The following is a 19508-nucleotide window of genomic DNA, read 5'->3' on the forward strand; positions in this document are numbered from 1 at the left end:
CGCAAGCAACCTCAAAACCTGGCTCTTCGACAGACCCCCTCCTTGATGGACTGGAACCTGCAAACCACCCCCGCACACCCCCAGCGCCTTGAGTCCCTTACGGGTGAGTAGTCGTACTTAACAAACACCTGATTTGATTTGATCCACAGGGTGAAAGCCTCTTTGCCATCATGCTGGGATACCCAGTACACTTCGTTCACTGTGAGTCCCAATGTCAACGCGCAGACAGTAAAGAGAGACTTGGACCACCTATGCCTGGAATGTGGTAGCATCCTCCAGTAGGCTGATGACCTCCTTGTGACATCTCCATCACTTGAGGCCTTTGAAAGCCTGTGAAAAAGACACTGTAGCTCTGCTGAACTACCTCCAGGAGAGAAGACACAAAGCCTCATGGTCAAAATTCCAGTGCTGCCATAAAGAGGTGACTTACCTGGGTTTTGTGATATTCCAAGGAACACGCAGCATGCCACCTGACAGAATAGAATTGTTTCAGGGCATTCAGCTCCTGCCCACCAAGAAAGGAATGATGTCCTTCCTGGGGATAATGAACTGCTGCCACCAATGGGTCCATGAATGCAGATGCTACGACTAATGAACTTGCAAACTGTTTCAAGAAATTGAAAGAGATATTGTTTACTGCACCATCATGGGGACTGCCTGACTACAAACTGCCTTTCCATCTCTGTTTCAGAGCAAAATAACATTGCAAATGAAGTGGTGCTGCCAATGGTGTTCTGACACAGCTGGAAAAGAAAAGCCTGAGGGACAACTATGTGACTTTGCTTTGCAGTGATCAGGGGTCAGCAGCTGTGATGGTGGAGAGGACGGCTCTCATTGTGTTGGACGATACTTGTATTGTCTAGGTGCCACATTTGGTGCGGATGCATTTGTTACGGTTGTTGTTGTCTGGATTGACTCAACATTTTACGCTGGCAGGCACACAGGTTATAATGGCACCATGTTGTCTAACTGTAATGTCATAATAAGAGGCCCACCTGTTAATTTGGCAAAAGTATTACCTGCAATAGGTTATTCTGATGAGATCCATTCTCTTAGAGACAAATGAGACCCTAAGTAAGTTGGTGTTGGGATTGTAGAAAACAGCACCACGCCAAGATTAGACACTTTTAGTAAAGGCAGACTATGAGTGGTACACTGATGGTTTCTTCAGCAGACTGATAGACACTAATTACAGAGCAGGTTATGCCATAGCAATAGCAGACAACAAAGTTGAAAGTGCAGCTCTGCCACTTGAAAAATCTACCCAGTAAGATATGCTGTAACAAAAGCATAAATACTAGTCAAGGGTAAAACTGTTAACATTTACACTGACTCACATTATGCTTTGCAGTTCTTATTTGTGGCCAGCTGTGGAAGCATCACAGATTCATAACAGAAGCAGGGCGCCTTATTAAAAATGGTCCTTTAGTAAGGATCTTGTTAAAAGCAATACTATTATACACCAGGATAGCGGTAATTAAATGTGAAAACTACACAGGAGCTAATACTAAGTTAGCCAAAGGTGATGCCATCACTGACACAGCATTAAATGAAAGCATGTTACAGCCAGTGCAGATGGGACTAATGAATAAAGCATTCCCAAAAATACAGCTCATTCAGAGACAATTGTTGCAAGCTAATGTAAAGGAAGCACAACGGTCTGCAACACCAGATGAACATAGAGGGTGGATTGACGATGGATGTGAGCCGGATAATGAAGAGAGTATGGGCCTGCCAGGATGAGATGCCTGTGTCTCCACGCAGTATGTTCTTTTCCCTTACAAGACTGGAGCAGGAACCATCTGATATTGCACAAGGGAGGATGAATGCGCAGATGCATGTTGCTTCCCAGTGAATGGATTTAGATATTTGCTGGTGTGGGTGGATATGTTTTCAAAATGAATGGAGGTGGATCCAACAGGGAAGAATAATGCAGCAACTGGAGCGCAGTACTTCAGGAAAGCCAGCTCTCCAAGGTTAGGACCCACCAGGGCATATATAGCGATAAAAGTAGATCACTTAGTGACTACATTTATGCTAAAGAGGTTGTTTTTGGGAATAAAGTATAACATGCATACCCCATACCACCCTCCAACTTGAGGCTAGGAGGAGTAAATGAGCTCCAAAATAAAAAATAAATAAATAGATTATTAGTAAAGGCAACTGATGGAACAGGCCTGAAATGGCCTGATGCTCTGACTTTAGTACTGCCTGCAATGTGGCAAAGACTTCTAAAGCAATTATGGAGACATGGTCATGGTGAAAAAAATAAAAGCTGTTTCTTTTAGCTTTAGGTTGACTGGACCACAGACGGTGAACCAATGCCATGAATGGATTGGAAAGGTCCCTCTCGCACTTCATCGAGCATTCTAACCATCTTGAACCCAATCAAGCTGGATTTCGCCCTGCACACTCCACCGAAATGGTCATCCTCGCCGTGCTAGACACCTTGCGAGCCAATGCCGATAAAGGAATCCATCAGGCACTTATCCTTTTGGATCTGTCGGCTGCGTTCGACACGGTGGATCACAACATCTTATTATCCCGTGTCGAACAAGCAGGCATACAAGGACCAGCGTATAACTGGATCCAATCTTTTCTCATAGACAGAACACAGGCAGTTCAGCTAGGCACCTTTACCGCACCCAGGATTACCAACCCTTGTGGGGTCCCTCAAGGCTCATCCCTCTCCCCTCTCCTATTCAACCTCTATCTCAAACCCCTCATCAACTCTCTAAAACATAGGAAGGTCACGACCTTCAACTATGCTGATGACCTTCAACTCGTCTTTACACTGGATGGTCCAAACTCTGACTCTGAATTTCAAGCCACCATGCTTCACATCCAGCGTTGGATGAACATTAACCACCTTAAACTCAATCCTGGCAAGACTGAACTAGTCCTACCAGGAACCAGCATAATCTCGTGGGGGCCCCACTTCTGGCCTCCCAATCTCGGACCACCCCCCATCCCTTCTACCTCAGTAAAAAGCCTTGGAGTCACCATAGATGCTGACCTCTCGTTTAGTGGACAGGTGGGAACTGTGGTCTCCTCATGCATTTTCCAACTGAGGAAAATTAGGAAAATCGCTTACCTCCTTACCCCCCCCCGGCCCTCATCCAGGCAGTGATAGCCCTCGTAATGTCTCGCCTCGACTTCTCCAATGCCATTTATCTCGGCTTGCCTACGCACCTACTCAATCGCCTCCAAATAGTGCAGAACCAGGCTGCCAGATTAATATTTCAGCAACCAAAATGGCACTCTGCCAGACCCCTTTTGGTCCAACTCCATTGGCTCCCAATTGCACAACGTGCAGCTTTCAAGACTGGATGCCTAATCTTCAAGGCCCTGCACTGCAGAAGCCCTAAATTTATCAGTGACCTGATGGTGAAACATATCCCTCGCCGCAACCTACGGTCTAGTCACCTCCGGTTGCTCGCTACTCCAACTATCAAACTCAAACGTCAGGGGGGGGCGTAGGTTTTCGTACCTAGCATCCGGACTCTGGAACTCTCTGCCCTTCGACATCAGAGCGCAGGAAAATGTAATGGGTTTTCGAAAGGCCCTTAAAACTTGGCTGTTCGCGCGTTCATTTGACTAGCCACCCGTAGTGTAACTGAGCAACAATTAGCACCATGAAGCCTTCCGGTGTCCGCGCGCTCTACAAATGTCTTTTAACATAACATGGATTGAGGGGAGAAGATGCAAGGCAGCGCCCCAACGTCTGAGAGCACGGTACAAGAAATTGATGACCATCTGTCACCAGAGGACCTGAGCAACACAGCAGTCAAGAAGAGGACAGACAAGACAATTTCTATGATCCATGAGGGCCCATCATAAAGTTTCAGAGGGACGCGACATCTACTGATGCTGTTGAGTGAAGTACACGACGCAGTCTCGAAGAAAGGTGAAGGTCTGCACCTGCAGAAAAATAGACTGAAAAGGACAACGAAGGGCAGGTCTGTGAAACCGCCCCTGAACAAGACGACTGTGAACCAGGAGGAGAAGGAGATGACCACTCACTGCGTGACTGAAACCGCCCCTGAACAAGACGACTGTGAACCAGGAGGAGGAGATGACCACTCACTGCGTGACTTTAAATTACTGACACTTGCAGATAGTGCTCGGGAACTGAGTGACTAAAGTGACACTATAGCACTATGCATTGCATTGAGAAAACAATACTTGTTGGAGTATGCTGCCGGTATCACAACAGCCTGCTGATATAATAATGATCTCATCAGGATGTATCAATGTGACAATATATGCATTTTATGCAAACACTGTGTAATGCCATCCAAAGATATGTAACTAATGTTTCCTTCATATATACATATATATATATTTTGGTTTTTACACTAATGTTGGATAGGTCTATCCAAAAGGGAGGATTGTTGCAAAATATATATGTATATCCATTTAAATTCATATGTATGCACTTCAAAAGATATCATGCTTAGATATATCACACTAACATGAGGCCCAGAGCTCCAAAGGGCTTCCTATCTGACCTTGCCTGGACAAGCTTCCAGCAGCTATCCTGAATCAGCCTTAAAGGTCACTTTCCTTGTCCTGACGTCATCATAAGTTTCCTTATCTGGTTGTGCAAGTTGCTTACACAGTGCCGAGCCATTCTTTCTGGTCTGCCCATATCTGGCTGTTTATAATTTGCATGGTGCAGACATTACACATCCATGTTAGCCATATTTGGCTTGGTGCTTATTCTAGTTCCGCTGACATGGCATTACTGAACTATATAGCACCCAGAAACCTGTCACTCTGGGAAGAAGCAGCCTGAGAGCCCCTAAGGTGGCAGATCTGACTTCTTCCTTGCTAACTAGCAATGATGCATGCTTTTGGTACCAATAAATAAATGTCACTCTGTTTCTGAGCAAACCTGCTATGTCTGGTGAGTTTCATTCATTTGCTCTTGGGAGGGTGCCAGTATTTCCCCATCAAAGGTAAGTTTCTATAGGTAAGTAAAGTTTCACTATATGTAACACCACTGATATGTACTTTGACAATGTCTATCTCTTCAAGGTACGAAGATGTGGAGTTATAAATAGTAAATCTATAATTACCCATTGGCACTTACCTTCTCAATATTCTACTCCTCGATATTCTTGACACAAAATTCTGTCTACGCGATAATTATTTATTTTTTTAAACATCTTTTTATTGGCATTTTATATCAATACAGACATCATACACATGATACGGATATTCTGCCTACGTGATAATTTCGGTTCCAATATTCTGTCATTGATCCAGCACAGTAGCATGGCACCGATTTCTAACTTCTCACTTTGCTCTGTCTTAGCCCAGCTCTTCTCTGACCTGTGAGCCCTGCTATCAGGAAGAGTGGCTTCATGAAAATAGACAGGAAGAATGTATATTTCTTGTGGTGGGCAGTGGGGTGCAAGCAGACAGTGCCCGGAAGAAACTGACTCCTATTGTACAAGGTATGCCCTGTTCTGCCCCAGCACAGAGATGATCGCATAAGCGCCAAACCCTTTGAAAGTGGTCAGTCTCTTGGAGGGGGGAGCAATCAGGCCCTTGTACACCTGATATTAAAGGCAGTTGGGGAATGTCACATCCTGGCAGCTCAGGCGGCAGTGGACCTGCTCTCAGCCCAGTATTTGAAACTGCCATCAATTCTGTGTTAAAATGTGGGAACTTCACAACTGACAGTAAGTTGGCCACAGCATTCCAAAGCTCTCATTGAAGAGAATAATGGGGGATGTGAAGCTGAAAGGCTGGTAGAGAACTAGTGTGTGTAAAATATCGGATGAAATAACAAGTGTGCTAAAGTGCAGAGTTAGGAGAGATGATAGCAAAAGGTAAGAATTAGAAGTGGATGAGTGCACACAAAAGAGTAGGAATAACAGTAAGGCCAGAAGATCATGAAGCAGAAACTTTAAAAAGGTAAATGACCAAAAAGTATGAGATGAAAACAGAATGGGACAACTAAATAAGGTGTTTTGTAACCATTGCAAAAATGTTACAAATTAGCTACTACATACCAGTCTCGCTGCTATATTGTTAAATAAACGTGAGCACCCAAAGGCTGGCTGCAGGGTGATGGGGCAGCAGTTCTGCTACTTTAGGAGTCTAGTCGAATATGAGAGACGGGCCCTTGCCACCCAGCGCTCATCAAACACAAGGCCATGGAGTGTGGCAGGCCCCGTAGACAAACAGCCACTTAGTTCTGCAGAGCCCAGGTTTCCACAGATAGACGTATGTGTATCTCTTCCAGCCCAGGTGTTTCTTCATTTTCCATTCTGGAACTTGTTGTCCCGACTTCAGAAAGAACAAATAGTACTACAAATTTCAAAATACTGTGTGTACCACCACAAGCAGCTGCAGGTCCGTTACCTTGGTCCAGAGCATATATGACGCACCATGAAACTCTAAATGGGATGAGAAAGGTGGGGAGTCAGGAGTGCTTCTATAACTGGTGTGGTCAAAGAAAAAGTATTAAACATTGTTTCAAGGAGGCGTGGCCTATGTATATTATTAAGGGTATAGTTTAAAATGTAACCTAAAATTCTGAGTTTCCCACAGTGTGCAACATGACCTGTATCTGGGTGCCACTGTGAATTTTCTATTATTGCCTCTAGATGTAGAACACAATAATAGTCATGTCTAAAACAGGGATCTCCAAACTTTTCTGTAATAAGAGCTACCTATGATCAATTAAAATCATCATGAGCTACTAATATTATTCGAATTGTCTAGACCCAACCAAGGCTGTGCCTGACCATCCACTGGAATGTCTTAGGGGCATGATAGATGGCAACTCATGCAGCTTCACTCCGTAATTACAGTGTGAAAACAGATGCCTGTAAAGATGGACATGTCCTTTACTTCAGATCCAGGCTTCTCTCCAAAGTCTGTGTTCAGTCTTATACCAAGAGGCACTTCAAGAGATAACAGCAGTTCCTACCTAGAGACATTCTGAACGGGGAGAGGATGCTGTTCAAAGTACAGAGGAGGGCACGGAGAAACCTCTCTAGGCAGGGCAATGTTAATAAGGTGCCAAGGACAGGCAAGGAGGTGTTGAGCACAGGCTCCCGCAGCCCCCGCCTGGTGCGGGAAGCCCCCAAGCTCCAGGGGCCCCCCTCAGCACAGTACTCTGCCCGGAAAACTCCTGAATGAGTCCGGAGGGCACCTCCATGTAGATGGGGCTGGCATAGATTTGAGAAGGTAGAGAATTTAGGTGAATACCTGTGTTTTGCTTAAGAGGAGGGTGATAAGAAGAACTGAGAAATAATTGGAGGGACCAATGTTCAGGCAACATCTCCGTTCTATCCTATGAGGATCGATGTTAATCAAGGACTCGGTGTTATCCTATAACAGTCAATGTTAGCCAATGACATAAGTCAATGGTAGTAAAAAGCTCAGTGTTATCCTACGGCAGTATGATAACAATTTATCTTCACAGGATCTAAATCAGGCTATCTGGTGCAAAACCTTAGCTGCACATGTGCAATGCTTGTATGGGAAACCACAAAATGCAGGAGAACTGAATTTGTCATTTCAGTGAGCTCCTGTCCAGGTGAGCACGCGTGATGGAGACAGGGAGATCTGCCTTTCGCTACTGAGCTGGCGAGCTTTGAGCAATGTCCTTTCAGTGGTACCTGCAGTGCTACTGGGCTCAGGAATCATGGGATTTGTTCTGCAGTCTTGAGCAGCGCAATCTCATTATGATAAAGCTAAAAACTATGCTGGCTGACAATGCCGCCAGCATGCATCACCCCGTTCTACACCTGGTTACGTCCTGTGCACACCGAGCCCTGTACACACTCTTAGATACTTCACATACTGGGACATCGTTTGGTGAAAGGCATTTGTCTTTCGTACTCAATGCTTTTGGCTAAATGTTACCGAGGCTTCACTTTTCAATTCCTGGGATTTGCTTTAACATATTGTTATAGAGAGTGTTGGTTTAGTTGGCTTAGTTAAAATGAACCAAGACTACAACTGCTAGAATCCACTGATCCTTAAATCAAAACTCAGAACTGGCAAAGTTGTGTCCCGGTGACTTGGAGTTTCGTCATCCTATCCAGTTCATTATGAACTCTGTTTCCAGTCCTGGATTTTTGTGTAATACTTTTGTTCATTCTGGGTATTGTAGTATTGTTTTGTTTCCATTGAACTAATTTAACTAAAACATCTGAAAACAATGATTTGTAGGTGAAAACCTCAGGACTGGACAGAGTATCCATAATGACCTGAAGTAAGGTGGCCACCCTCAATTATGCAGGTTGAACTGTGGAGTCCCACAGGGGTCGACTTTCTCAGTTCTTGTTCGATATTTATCTCTGATCAATCTTCACACTCATAAAACAGTTCAATTTTAACTGCCTGTCGTATGTAAATGACACCATTTATTGTAAGACCTCCTGGGCAGAGCTCTGTGAACAAACTAGAACCAATATAGGAATCAATACCAAGTTGCAGAATTTATCATCAGTTGTCTGTAGAGAAATGGGTAAAGAATAACTTGCTACACCTCCAACCTTGATTACAGGAATTAGTTGACAACCTGCACATATCTCTTCCAAGAATCAGTCTCCTTTATTTGTAGTCTACTGATGGATCCTCATGACGAAATAGAAAACGCCTTTCCAATGTGTCAAACGTTCCAAAAACATGTTGTTCACCTGCTAGGCCTCAGGCCAATTTTCCATCTGAAGGCTGATCCAAGAGCCGCTGTTGCTTGTTCATTTAATAACTCTGAACGAGCAGATTAAGATGGAGTTGAGGACAGGGATAGGACTCGCCTTGGGGCTTTGTAAACAAACACTTTTGTGTCTACAAAGCTGGAAGGCGGCTCTTTTGGCTTCTGTCACCACCAGCTGGATTTAATTTAAATGTTTGCGTTTGCCTATTGGGAAAAAGGGGACCCCTACATAATCAATGAGTTTGCTATACGCAGGGACTGAAACAATATTATATAAAGAGAAATAGCAAACTATACTAAAAGCAGCCAATCAGAACCAGGTGCGTATCTACATGTAATTCTTAGAATCCAATGTAGAATATAGATCCACAAAACATAATAGAATGTTTAGAATTATTTATTTATTTTTTATACAAAAACGATAAGACATCTATATAGAGAAACAATGACTTATGTACCCTTTCTAATAAGTGAATGATAACACTAATTTTGATTTACATATAAATTCATATCCTAGAACAATGATAATACGGTCAATATAGTAGTCGATGGAAGCAAAGCGGCAGATGGAGACTACGCGCGTTTCGGCAGAGATGCCTTCATCAGGGGACCGTCTATTGCATAGTAGCTATAGAAAGGACAAATTAATATAGAAAAAATATATAAATATACAAGTCATATATTACATAGTTACATATGTACATACAAGCACCTGGCAATTTTGGTCAGTAATTATACACAACAAATTATTTTGCTTTGTTACCACATATTTACAACGGCTAATCATAATTCATCTAAAAAAATCGAAAAACAAACACAATAAATTACAATGCAAAACATATATGTATTTGTACAAAAACAAAAAATCAACATTTATGACATCGTCAAAGGAATCTATACAAGCTGAAAATGTCAACACATTTTAGAATTACACAACAAATTAAGACCTATAATTATTTGTGAACCAAGAAAAAAAGGGTAAAGAGATGAGAAAAAAACCATGTAATTGAATAAAGCATGATGATAAAAAAGAAGAATAAAGAAGAGATACAGATAAACAGATTCTTAGTTAGAGATGTACATAGGGCTATTCCTATTGATTTATTCTGTTTAAGTTGCATGTTCACACATGCACTTTTAGAACAGGGTAACAAGGGGGCAAGATGGCCGCGAGTGAGCTGTGCTGATCGGTCGCTGATGACCTCTCTCCCATCTGAGATGAAATTGACAGTTTGCTGGCTATTATTCCCCTGTGGACTCTGATATGGTTGTGGTAACCAGATTTACATGGTCATCCACTGATGTCTTCACTTATTGCGGAGTTTAAACACTATATATTGGCAGAGTTGGGCCGGCTTAAGGAAAGCTGGGGAAGATTTCAGGAAGGCCCTTAAGACTTGGCTATTTGCCATGGCCTACCCTTAGTTTTGATCAGTCTTTTTTTAATGAATTTTCTTTGGTTAGGCGCCTTGATGCCTTCGGGCTTAGTTGCGCGATTACAAATTTTCATTCATTCATTCATTCATTTAGCAGGACTATTGACTGTATAAAGGTACGGTACATACAGTCGTGCAGAATGCCGCCTCGACCCGCTAAAAATGACATGCCGAAAGGGAAGGAAAAGGCGAAGGAGCAAACAGAACTCAGCAAACACCCTTCAAAGGATCTAATCGAAGAAACAGTACTGAACGCTAAGGAGCCAGGGGCGATTCGGAAAGTGGCATCGCAGTTAAACAAAAAGACGATTGAGACACGAGGAGGGGAAAGGAATGCTACTGTCGGAGCTACGGAGACGGGCAGTCAATCAGGCAGCTTCAGCGAAGTAAGGAACAAGCCACCTCCGAGATATGCTGAAAAGGCTGAGAGAACCGACAAAGGAGACAAATCTAAACCCAAACCCAGAGAGACCCCTCTCAGGCAGCCTACCTTGACAGAAGCATTTTCCGCTCGCCAAAGAGTAACAGGCGATCGATCGCCAAACGAAGGCGGCAGCGATAGATCCAGATCCAGCGACCCAGGAAGCGTCCTCGAGGACGCTGGAGGCACGTCAATTGTGGACGCTCCTGCTGCTAGGCAACAACAACAGCAGCAGGCACAGTGGTCCGCAGGAGAATACGAGCGGGAGAGACTGCAGATCGAATTGGGCTTGGCCTCCCCTACAGGTTTTCCACCGCTATGCACTGAGCAGGGTCAGGCTCAGTCAGGGCTAATCCCAGGTGAGAGGGGAAATGCGGGCAATAAGGATACAGACATGTTGGGCGCCATTATGGTGCTTGAAGCAGAATTGCTAGCCTCTGAGGCCTCCAAAACCCCCCCTAGAAAAACCGTAGCTACCTGGGGAAGCTCCGCTAGCCTGATAATAAAAGAGACAAAGAAACAGAAACTACCTGACCCCAGAGAGGAGGAGGGGGTGATTGAAAAGGGCGAGGTGGGCTCGGGCGAAGGAGAGAGATTTTTTTCTCTCAATGAAGATTCGGACTCAGCACACCCAAGCGAGGAGCTCTCAGAGGATGAAGATGACGACAATGAAGCATCGCTTTCAGACTCCAGCTCCTCTGGGGGGGGGTACAGGCACAGGTAAAGATTCGACTCTGCGGAAGAGGCAGTCAAAGCCAAAGTTAAGCAACCCACAGATTGGGGCATTGGGAGGTACTGAAAAGGGGCTACTCTGGGACTACTCGGGCACTTCCCAGATGTATCAGGTTGAAGACATCACTGGGTCACCGAAACAATCTGCTCCTTTTGACATCCTGTTTAATACATTGAAACAGATGCAAGCAGAGGCTAGAGCTGTGAGTCGGAAGGCAAGACAGGATGCTAAAAAAATACAATCCTCATTAAGAAAGACAAATAAACTGTACGAGGACTTGGTGGGAAGAGTCACTGAGGTGGAAGAACGTACAAGCAAGCTTGAAGATGATCACAGCAATTGGCAAAACTTTAAATCGGCTCAAGAAAAGATGGCAGAGGACCTCCAATGGAAAATGGAGGATTTTGAAAATCGCCAAAGGCGTAACATCAGAATTTTGGGTGTGGCTGAGGGAGCTGAAGGGCAGGACATAAGATGCTATGTGATTAACTTACTCAAAGGGGCATTCCCGGAGTCTCAGTGGCAGTGGGACAGGGAAGTCCAGAGAGTGCATAGATTTCCTTTTACACTTACAAAAAGTGCAGGGGGCTGACGGTGGAGGTAACGCGGCTTTCCCACGAGCCATTTTAGTATATTTAGGGAATTTTTTGTTAAGGCAAGAAATAATTGAGAAAGCTAGGCCTGATAGTAAGAGATCATTTGAAGGTACCACCTTCTTCGCCAGGCCAGATTTTTGCCATGTGACGGTGTTAGACCCGGCCTCGTAGCATAGCCATCCCTGTCCCCGCACCACATAACCTGACCCATGCACCTCACGCAGCCCCCGAGCCCACGGCCTAGCCGATCCTTCCCACCAGAACACACACACCCGAACCAGACTTCCCCGTCTGTGGCCTTCCTCCTTTCGGCCACACTGGGCCCACGTGCCCACTTCATGCACCATGATGGCCGCCCGGCCCCAGCGCGACCCTGGCCTAGAGGCGCCACTCCGGCTGGGGGACATCGCGCTCCCATTGGGATAAGAGAGGGAGGAGCAGTTTCCATCGCACCTCTGAGCTCCCCTGGGAAGGTGGGTTTCGATCGGCCCGCCGGCCTCCCCGAGCGCTGGCTCCACGCCTGCTGGGTGCCTGGGACTCCTCCCAACCCGGCCCTGAAAGGATCAAAAGACAATGGCAGGAAACCCCGACAAGCGACCCCCAGGTGACAAGACCCCTGCCTGCACAGACTCCGGACATCAAAGAGGAGTCGTCCTATAACAAGGGGTGCTCTGGGACTGTCCGGCAGATTCGCCTTTGGAAACACCTGAGCCCTGCTGAGTGACTCGCGGCTCCCTGAAGATCGTAAGACCTCCGAACCTGTGCTTGAGCCCTGCTGAGTGACTCGCGGCTCCCTGAAGATCGTAAGACCTCCGACTTGTGCTTGAGCCCTGCTAAGTGACTCGCGGCTCCCACAGACTCTCTTGGTCCCGCCGGACCCCGACGACGACAAGCGTATCCCCCAGCTCGAGGATTGTGAGCTGCGCGCCGGGTACGCCCCTGCATTTGATCCATATCCCCAAAGACTGTCCCGCTACCTCCTACCCCCTCCAAGACTCTGTGAGCCCGCGCTCCACTTGTATATATTTGCCTTGCTGATCATAAAGATCCTACAACTCCGATCTGATAAAGATATGTTCTTAAGAACTCCCGGTGTGGTGTCTCTTTGTCGTGTGGTGCCGAGTGTACGATCCTAGATACGAGATTCCTCCCCTGAGGAGTCTCCCGCCAGTGCCCGGCTACGATACCTCGAGGGTTGGTCTCAGGATAGTCAGGGCCCCCTCCGGGCTCCTCTGAGGTCGCCTTCTAACAGACGGTCGAACGGAGGTGGAGACTGAGGCAGCTGATCTCAAAATTCCAGGGGCTAGGGTCAGAAGCCTACTTATTGTTCCCTGCTAAACTAAAAGTGGTCACCAGAGGAAGAGCCAGGATGTTTTTCTCAGAGATTAAAGCTCAGCAGTATATGGATGACTTGAAAAAACAGGGTCCGTAAGGGGATAGGGGATAGGGGATGGGAGAGGGGTACGACTGTCGCAGCTCGGACCGGCCACACATAGGTCCTGCGGACCTATTTGCCTGTACAGGGGGGGGAGTGGGGAGGGGTGGGTGGCGAGGGGTGGCTGTTGGAAGGGTGTGGGAGGGGGGTTCCACCACACGGGCTAAAACTTTTGTACTTTTTGGTTTTGTTAAAGCACATTTTTTCTTTATTTCTTGTTTTGTGTGGAATATGGCACATCCAATTTAGTTGGTGTAGACAATCTTAAAGGAATGTAGGCTTTTGTAACTCTATGTTAACTACTGTTTGGCTGACTTTGAGTAAGAACTCTTTGATACCCCTTAATGCCCTGCAAAATCGCCTCAATTAATGTATGTGGTCTCAATGATCCTAGGAAAAGAGCGAAGGTAGCAGGGTGGCTGAGATCTTTACAGTTGGACCTGGTATGCCTCCAGGAGACGCATATTGAAGCATTACAGTTCTACCTTTTGAAACAACTGGGATTCGATGTATTAACGGCAAGTAAGCAAAATACTAGAACGAGGGGGGTAGCAATATTAGGGAGATGTAGTGATCTAGTGGTGTACAGGAAGAAGGAGGATCACTGGGGTAGGTGGGTCATGGTGGATTTATGTTTCAAGGGGACACGGTTTACATTAGTTACTATATATGGATCCACGGAAGATGATCCTGATGTCTGGCAATTTATGGACATGGAATTGCCGCAGTGGCCGGAACCGATTATTTGCTGTGGGGATTTTAATATTCATGACCCAAGAAGCTCCTTTGCAGAACCTGGGGGGAGGTACTTAGGGAGAAAGAAAAAGTCACATAGAGCCCTTGCTGCTATGGTTCAACATAATTCCCTTGGGGATCCATGGATGAAGTTTCATCCCTTCATAGACGGAAGTACCTTCTTTTCCGTACCACACAAAGTATTGGTCAGGTTGGATTATTTTTTAATCTCCAACTCTCTAATCCCTCACTCGAAAATAGGGAAACAACCCAGGATTATTTCTGACCACAGTTCGCTTGTTTTAACGCTAAATACCACTCAGATAAATGTCAGGAAAACCCAGTGGACTTGCGAGCGTATTTTATTAAAAGATGAGGCGTATCGGATACATATGGAAGGCTGGAATAAATTTCTGGGAAGATAATAGAGGTACGGCATCCCCCGGCGCAGTTTGGGATTGTTTTAAAGCTGGGGTTCGGGGGGAAACGATGAGTTTTGTATTGGCAAGACGAAAAAGGGAAAGAAGGCATCTGGAAGATATAAGGCTTAAGTTACTTATAGCAGAAGAAAATCTGGCTATAGCTATAACGCAAGGAACCCCACCCGACCCTTATATACTTAGATTAGCTACTCTTAAAGGAGATGCTATGGAGGGTATCATCTCGAAAGCCGCTGAGAAGTATCTTGCACATAAACAGGATACATACGAGCTAAGCGAGAGAGTGGGGCATATTCTCGCTGTTAGAACCAGACCGCGAACAGCAATGGCTGATATTAAGGAGATTCAAGATCATCGGGGAAATCTAAGCACTGATTCAGATCTCATTAGAGAAGTTTTCCACAAGTTTTATACTAAGCTTTATTCTTCAGAAGATATGAGGGCCCCAATCGATCTAGGCAGGTACCTTAGCGACATTTTGGCTTCTGTCTTATTGTCAGATGATAGAGAGTTGTTAGACGCCCCCTTTCAGCTGGATGAGATTAGAGGTGCGCTGGAGAGTCTCCCCTCGGTGAAAGCTGCTGGGCCAGACCAAATCCCGGTGGAATTTTATAAATGGTTTCAAAATATCTTGCTCGCCGAGATGTTTTATATAATGCTACATACGCAACGGGGAGGCTCTCCTCCGGAGTCCTGGGGGGGGCAGATATTATAGTTATCCCAAAAAAAGGGAAATCCCCGATACTCCCTGCCTCATATAGACCTATCACCCTTATGAACTCTGACGTTAAAATTTACTCGAAAATCCTTGCGACAAGGCTTGCAGGGTATATAGAGCAGCTTGTAAGCCCGTCACAACATGGCTTCATTCCAGGCAAGGGAACTACCCAACATATAAGGACAGTTATCACAATGTTTGATGCCGCAGGAACCCTGGGCGACCCTATTGCAGCACTGTTTTTAGATGCCGAAAAAGCGTTTGATAGGGTCGCCTGGGAATATCTCTGGGCAGTTTTGAGATGGTGTGGTATAGGGGAAGGCTACATAACAGCTATCCAAGCTCTATACAAAGGACCAACAGCTAGAATTGGAGTGAACAGAGGGCACTCCGATGTAGTTAAAATTTTCAGGGGGACAAGACAGGGTTGTCCCTCACCCCCCCTCCTTTTTGCATTATTTCTTGAACCCCTATTACGGCGATTGGAGAGAAATGGTGGGATCCCTCCAATGGTTCTGCACGGTAGAACAGTTAAAATTCTGGCGTATGCCGACGACGTGGCTATACTAACGCCCGACCCTGATTTGGCTATAATAGAGGTCGAACGTGAAGCTACTATGTTCGGGCAGTTTTCGGGTTATAGTTTGAATAAATTGAAGACCTTGATAGTTAAGAACAAACATGCCGTTTGTACCGACCCCAGGGTGGTTACGTCAGCTACGTATTTAGGCATAGTAATAGTAGCTAACCTGGATGCTATCGTTGAGGTTAATATGACCCCTATTTTGGCCAAAGTAAAAATAGACTTAGATAGAGTTAATAATTTACATCTTTCTTTAGTAGGCATTACCAACGTGGTGAAAATGACTATCTTGCCAAAATTTCTCTATCTATTTAGAGCAATACCACTATTTTTTTAATCTAAATAGCTTAACACACTGGAGGGTATCTTAAATAGGTTCATATGGGCGCATGGAAAAACGCGCAGAGCGTATAGACTTATGTCTCTACCTAGAGAAAGAGGAGGATGGGGAGCCCCTGATTTTAGATTATACTATTTGGCAACCGCCCTTCAATACATGCAGGGTCTAATTGGAGGAGGGGGGATCCTACAGAAAACTACCTCCTCATCTACAGATGTTTATGCAATTTTGTTAGGTCAGTAGACAGAAAATTGTCTGTTACAATATACTGATTTTGGGCGTCTCAGAAGTAAACAGTCTAAGACTTTAGCCGCGGCTATTAAACTATGGAATGCTTTTTTGAAAAAGATGGGGTTGGGCAGATTCAATATATACATCAAACTATATAACAATAAGTCTTTTCCCTCTGAAATTTTTTCAGATTCAGTCATGGCTGCATGGGATCAAAAGGGAATTAAGCAAATTGGGGATTTAAGAGATTCAAGGGGAATAGTACAGTTTAGCGCACTTGTAAATACATTTGATTTAAGCAATAGGGACTTCTTTAAATACCTACAGGTTAGGAGCTTTCTGGTTAATAGACAGGGTGGTTCAGTAGGGTATAAAATTAATGACTTTCTGGAGACTTTAACTACTGGTGGCGTACATACGATTAGATCTGCGTATGCGTTATTAGTTAAAACTAAAGTGGATGATTTGGATAAGCATAAACATAAATCGGTGGAGAAACTCCAAGGAGAACTTGATGATTTTCAGGAGTCGTTGGATTTGGGCTGTACTATACTGTGTTCGGCTCCACTGCAATCCCAACACTATAAAACACTATTCTCATTGTACCATACGCCAGCCAGAATTGCTAAATGGGGGGGGCACGAATGGGATTAGCTGCCCTCGCTGTAGCTCAACTGATGCAGATTTAATTCATATGTTTGCTACCTGCCCTCAATTATGCACGCTAATTAAGGACATTGAGAGTTTCCTGGCTAGGGCACTGGGGATACAGATATCACTAACCCCCTTGTGGATATTGCTGGGAATTGGACATGATGAGAACAACAGTAATTTAGACAAAGAGTTTTTGTTCATGACTATGGCGGTGTATAGACTAACCTTAGCCAGGGCATGGCTCGATAAGACCCCTCCGTCTATGCAAATATGGTTGGCGAATCTAATTGCTACATTTAATTTGGAGAAACCCATATACGCTAGAAAGGGAAGAGCAGGGAGAGCTCGAGGTTTAAGAATTTGGGAACCATTAGCACGGTGGAGGGACGGGATTGGGTAGAGGGATTTTGTGCTGGAAATGGGATTATGGATCGTTAATTATGTTGAACAAGTCCTAATTATGTCTATGATAGTTTTGTTGGAAAAAGTGCATTGTGGAATTATTAACCAACTGATTGTTATAAAATGTGCGCAATTGAAAGTATAATAAAAAATATATTTTAAAAAATAAAAAATAAAAATAAGTTGCATGTTCACACAAAAGATGTTTTTCTTATTGACTATACAGGATCAACCATAATCCAGAGCCCTTCAGCAGCTCTAATAGGTGCTAGAGGGACTACTCTATTATTATAAACAATAATATACTTACTGAAATTTTAACAGATGATATTCAGGTCTCTGAAGATGTAATATAGCGATTCTTATCCAGTAAATTTTGTATTTATAACCATCCTAAAGTAAATGGTAAGTGTTAATTAATAAATTTAACTATATTATTGATGTATCTTAGATTCGGAATGCCACACAAAATTGGATAAACTTACTGAAAAATTAATTCTTGATAAAGAAAGCCCAAACGATCTTGGTGTAGCCTCGCAATTAGTCCGCCACTTACAACAGGTAAAGTAGTCTCTGTAAAAGGATAGTGGCATAATTCAGTTCTAGATTTATGCGTTCATAAAACTTAATAACTACTAAAAGTGAAAAATACTTACTAAAGTTATTATTTGGATACACTACGGACCGATAGCTACGTAATTATGTGGCGAAACAAGTTGGTACATATGCGTACATCTAAAGAAAAATATAGATAATTTGAATCCTCTAGAGTAGCTGGTAAAGCTGAGGTTACTAATACTCCTCATGTATAACAAAATTAATGTCCTACGCATATTTAGAAAGTTAAACCATTAGCTAGTAAGCTGAGAATTCTCGACGCCCAGATACATTTTGATACAAAAGTGTCGAAAAACAGCAAAAAAGAATAAGCTAGTATTTACGTGTGTGTTTGTCAATGCGCTATTTTTAAAGACACACTCAAAAGATATGAATAGAGTTAATTGGCAGCAACGAGTAAATTAATACAGAATACTTACTACATCCGTAATGGCAACGCAATATACTGCCCATAGTTAGTTCAAGGATGTTGAGAGATAAATGGATATCAGGAACGATATCTAAACACAATAAGAACTATAAGAATTATTGTGTAAATACATTGGGTCTCTAAAAGAGCCTCCTATGTCTCAGATCATACCTTAATTAGGCAGAGCAAAGCGGTGACAACCGGGGGGGCCTTTGCGATGATGCTTCTCCGATATTTTAGCGATGAACCGGATGGGTGCAAACCTCACGGTTCTATGCTCTATCTTAAATAGAGCTTGGATTAGGCGCGCAAATTCAAACTGATAAAACTGTGGGCCAATAAGCTATGGTCTATCTTGCATAGAGCTTGGATTCGGCGTACAGTTTCAAACTGATAAACCTATGGGCCAACGAGGTACGGATACTATACGCCATGATGGAGTCAGGCAAAGAGACGATTTTCGATTAGAAGACAGACTACATGTGCTTGTCTTTGAATAAATGATTAGTATACAACTGTATATTGTCATGATTAGTCTATCTTGACCTGAATACAATCTCTAACTTAATAATGTGATGAAAACACACAAAAATAGAAAAAAAGAAAATTTATTTTAAAAATGAAGAATGCATATCGCTAGTGACATAGAGATTTGAACTAGCAGTCCTAGAGTTTGAACGATTGTCTCGGTCTTCTCCTCTTGAGCTACATCCGAATAGTGAAATAAATGATGTATTTCACTAAATAAACAGAATGATTGCTAAGTCATAATGGACTTAAGAGGCAAAGTGGCAACTCTGAGATAGATCAAAATTATTATTTTGGCTTTACTAGATGGAAACAGATAAATAAAGAAAAATTGGTACCACGAAAAGTGCATATCGCTAATGATGTTCTACTGTCAACAAACATAATACCTACTATAGAGGAAGAAAGCTTAACACCCTACACATTCAGAAATAGAGTTTCTATCATAATAAAAACGGACTCAAAAGAGTTAAAGGTACTATATTTCCAAAAAAGTGTCAGAAAGAACACAGTACTAAATAAACTCATTAGGAATGATCTAAA

The 19508-nt window shown here is 43.8% G+C and overlaps 1 long non-coding RNA gene across 2 annotated transcripts; it reads right to left on the reverse strand.

Moving 5' to 3' along the window:
• Window positions 1-9151: 9151 nt before the first annotated feature.
• LOC146870708 (uncharacterized) lies at window positions 9152-18708 on the reverse strand. 2 transcript variants are annotated; one of them, XR_014959437.1, is made up of 6 exons: window positions 18609-18708; window positions 18448-18528; window positions 18067-18145; window positions 17896-17983; window positions 17721-17803; window positions 9152-9314 (listed from the first exon to the last, which is right to left on the reverse strand). It is a non-coding gene; the product is annotated as an uncharacterized LOC146870708 (long non-coding RNA). The 2 variants fall into 2 exon arrangements; XR_014959438.1 differs by lacking the exon at window positions 18067-18145.
• Between the last annotated feature and the right edge of the window lie 800 nt (window positions 18709-19508).

Source organism: Triturus cristatus, chromosome 1_1 (assembly GCF_964204655.1).
Source record: "Triturus cristatus chromosome 1_1, aTriCri1.1, whole genome shotgun sequence".
NCBI classification, from domain to species: domain Eukaryota; kingdom Metazoa; phylum Chordata; class Amphibia; order Caudata; family Salamandridae; genus Triturus; species Triturus cristatus.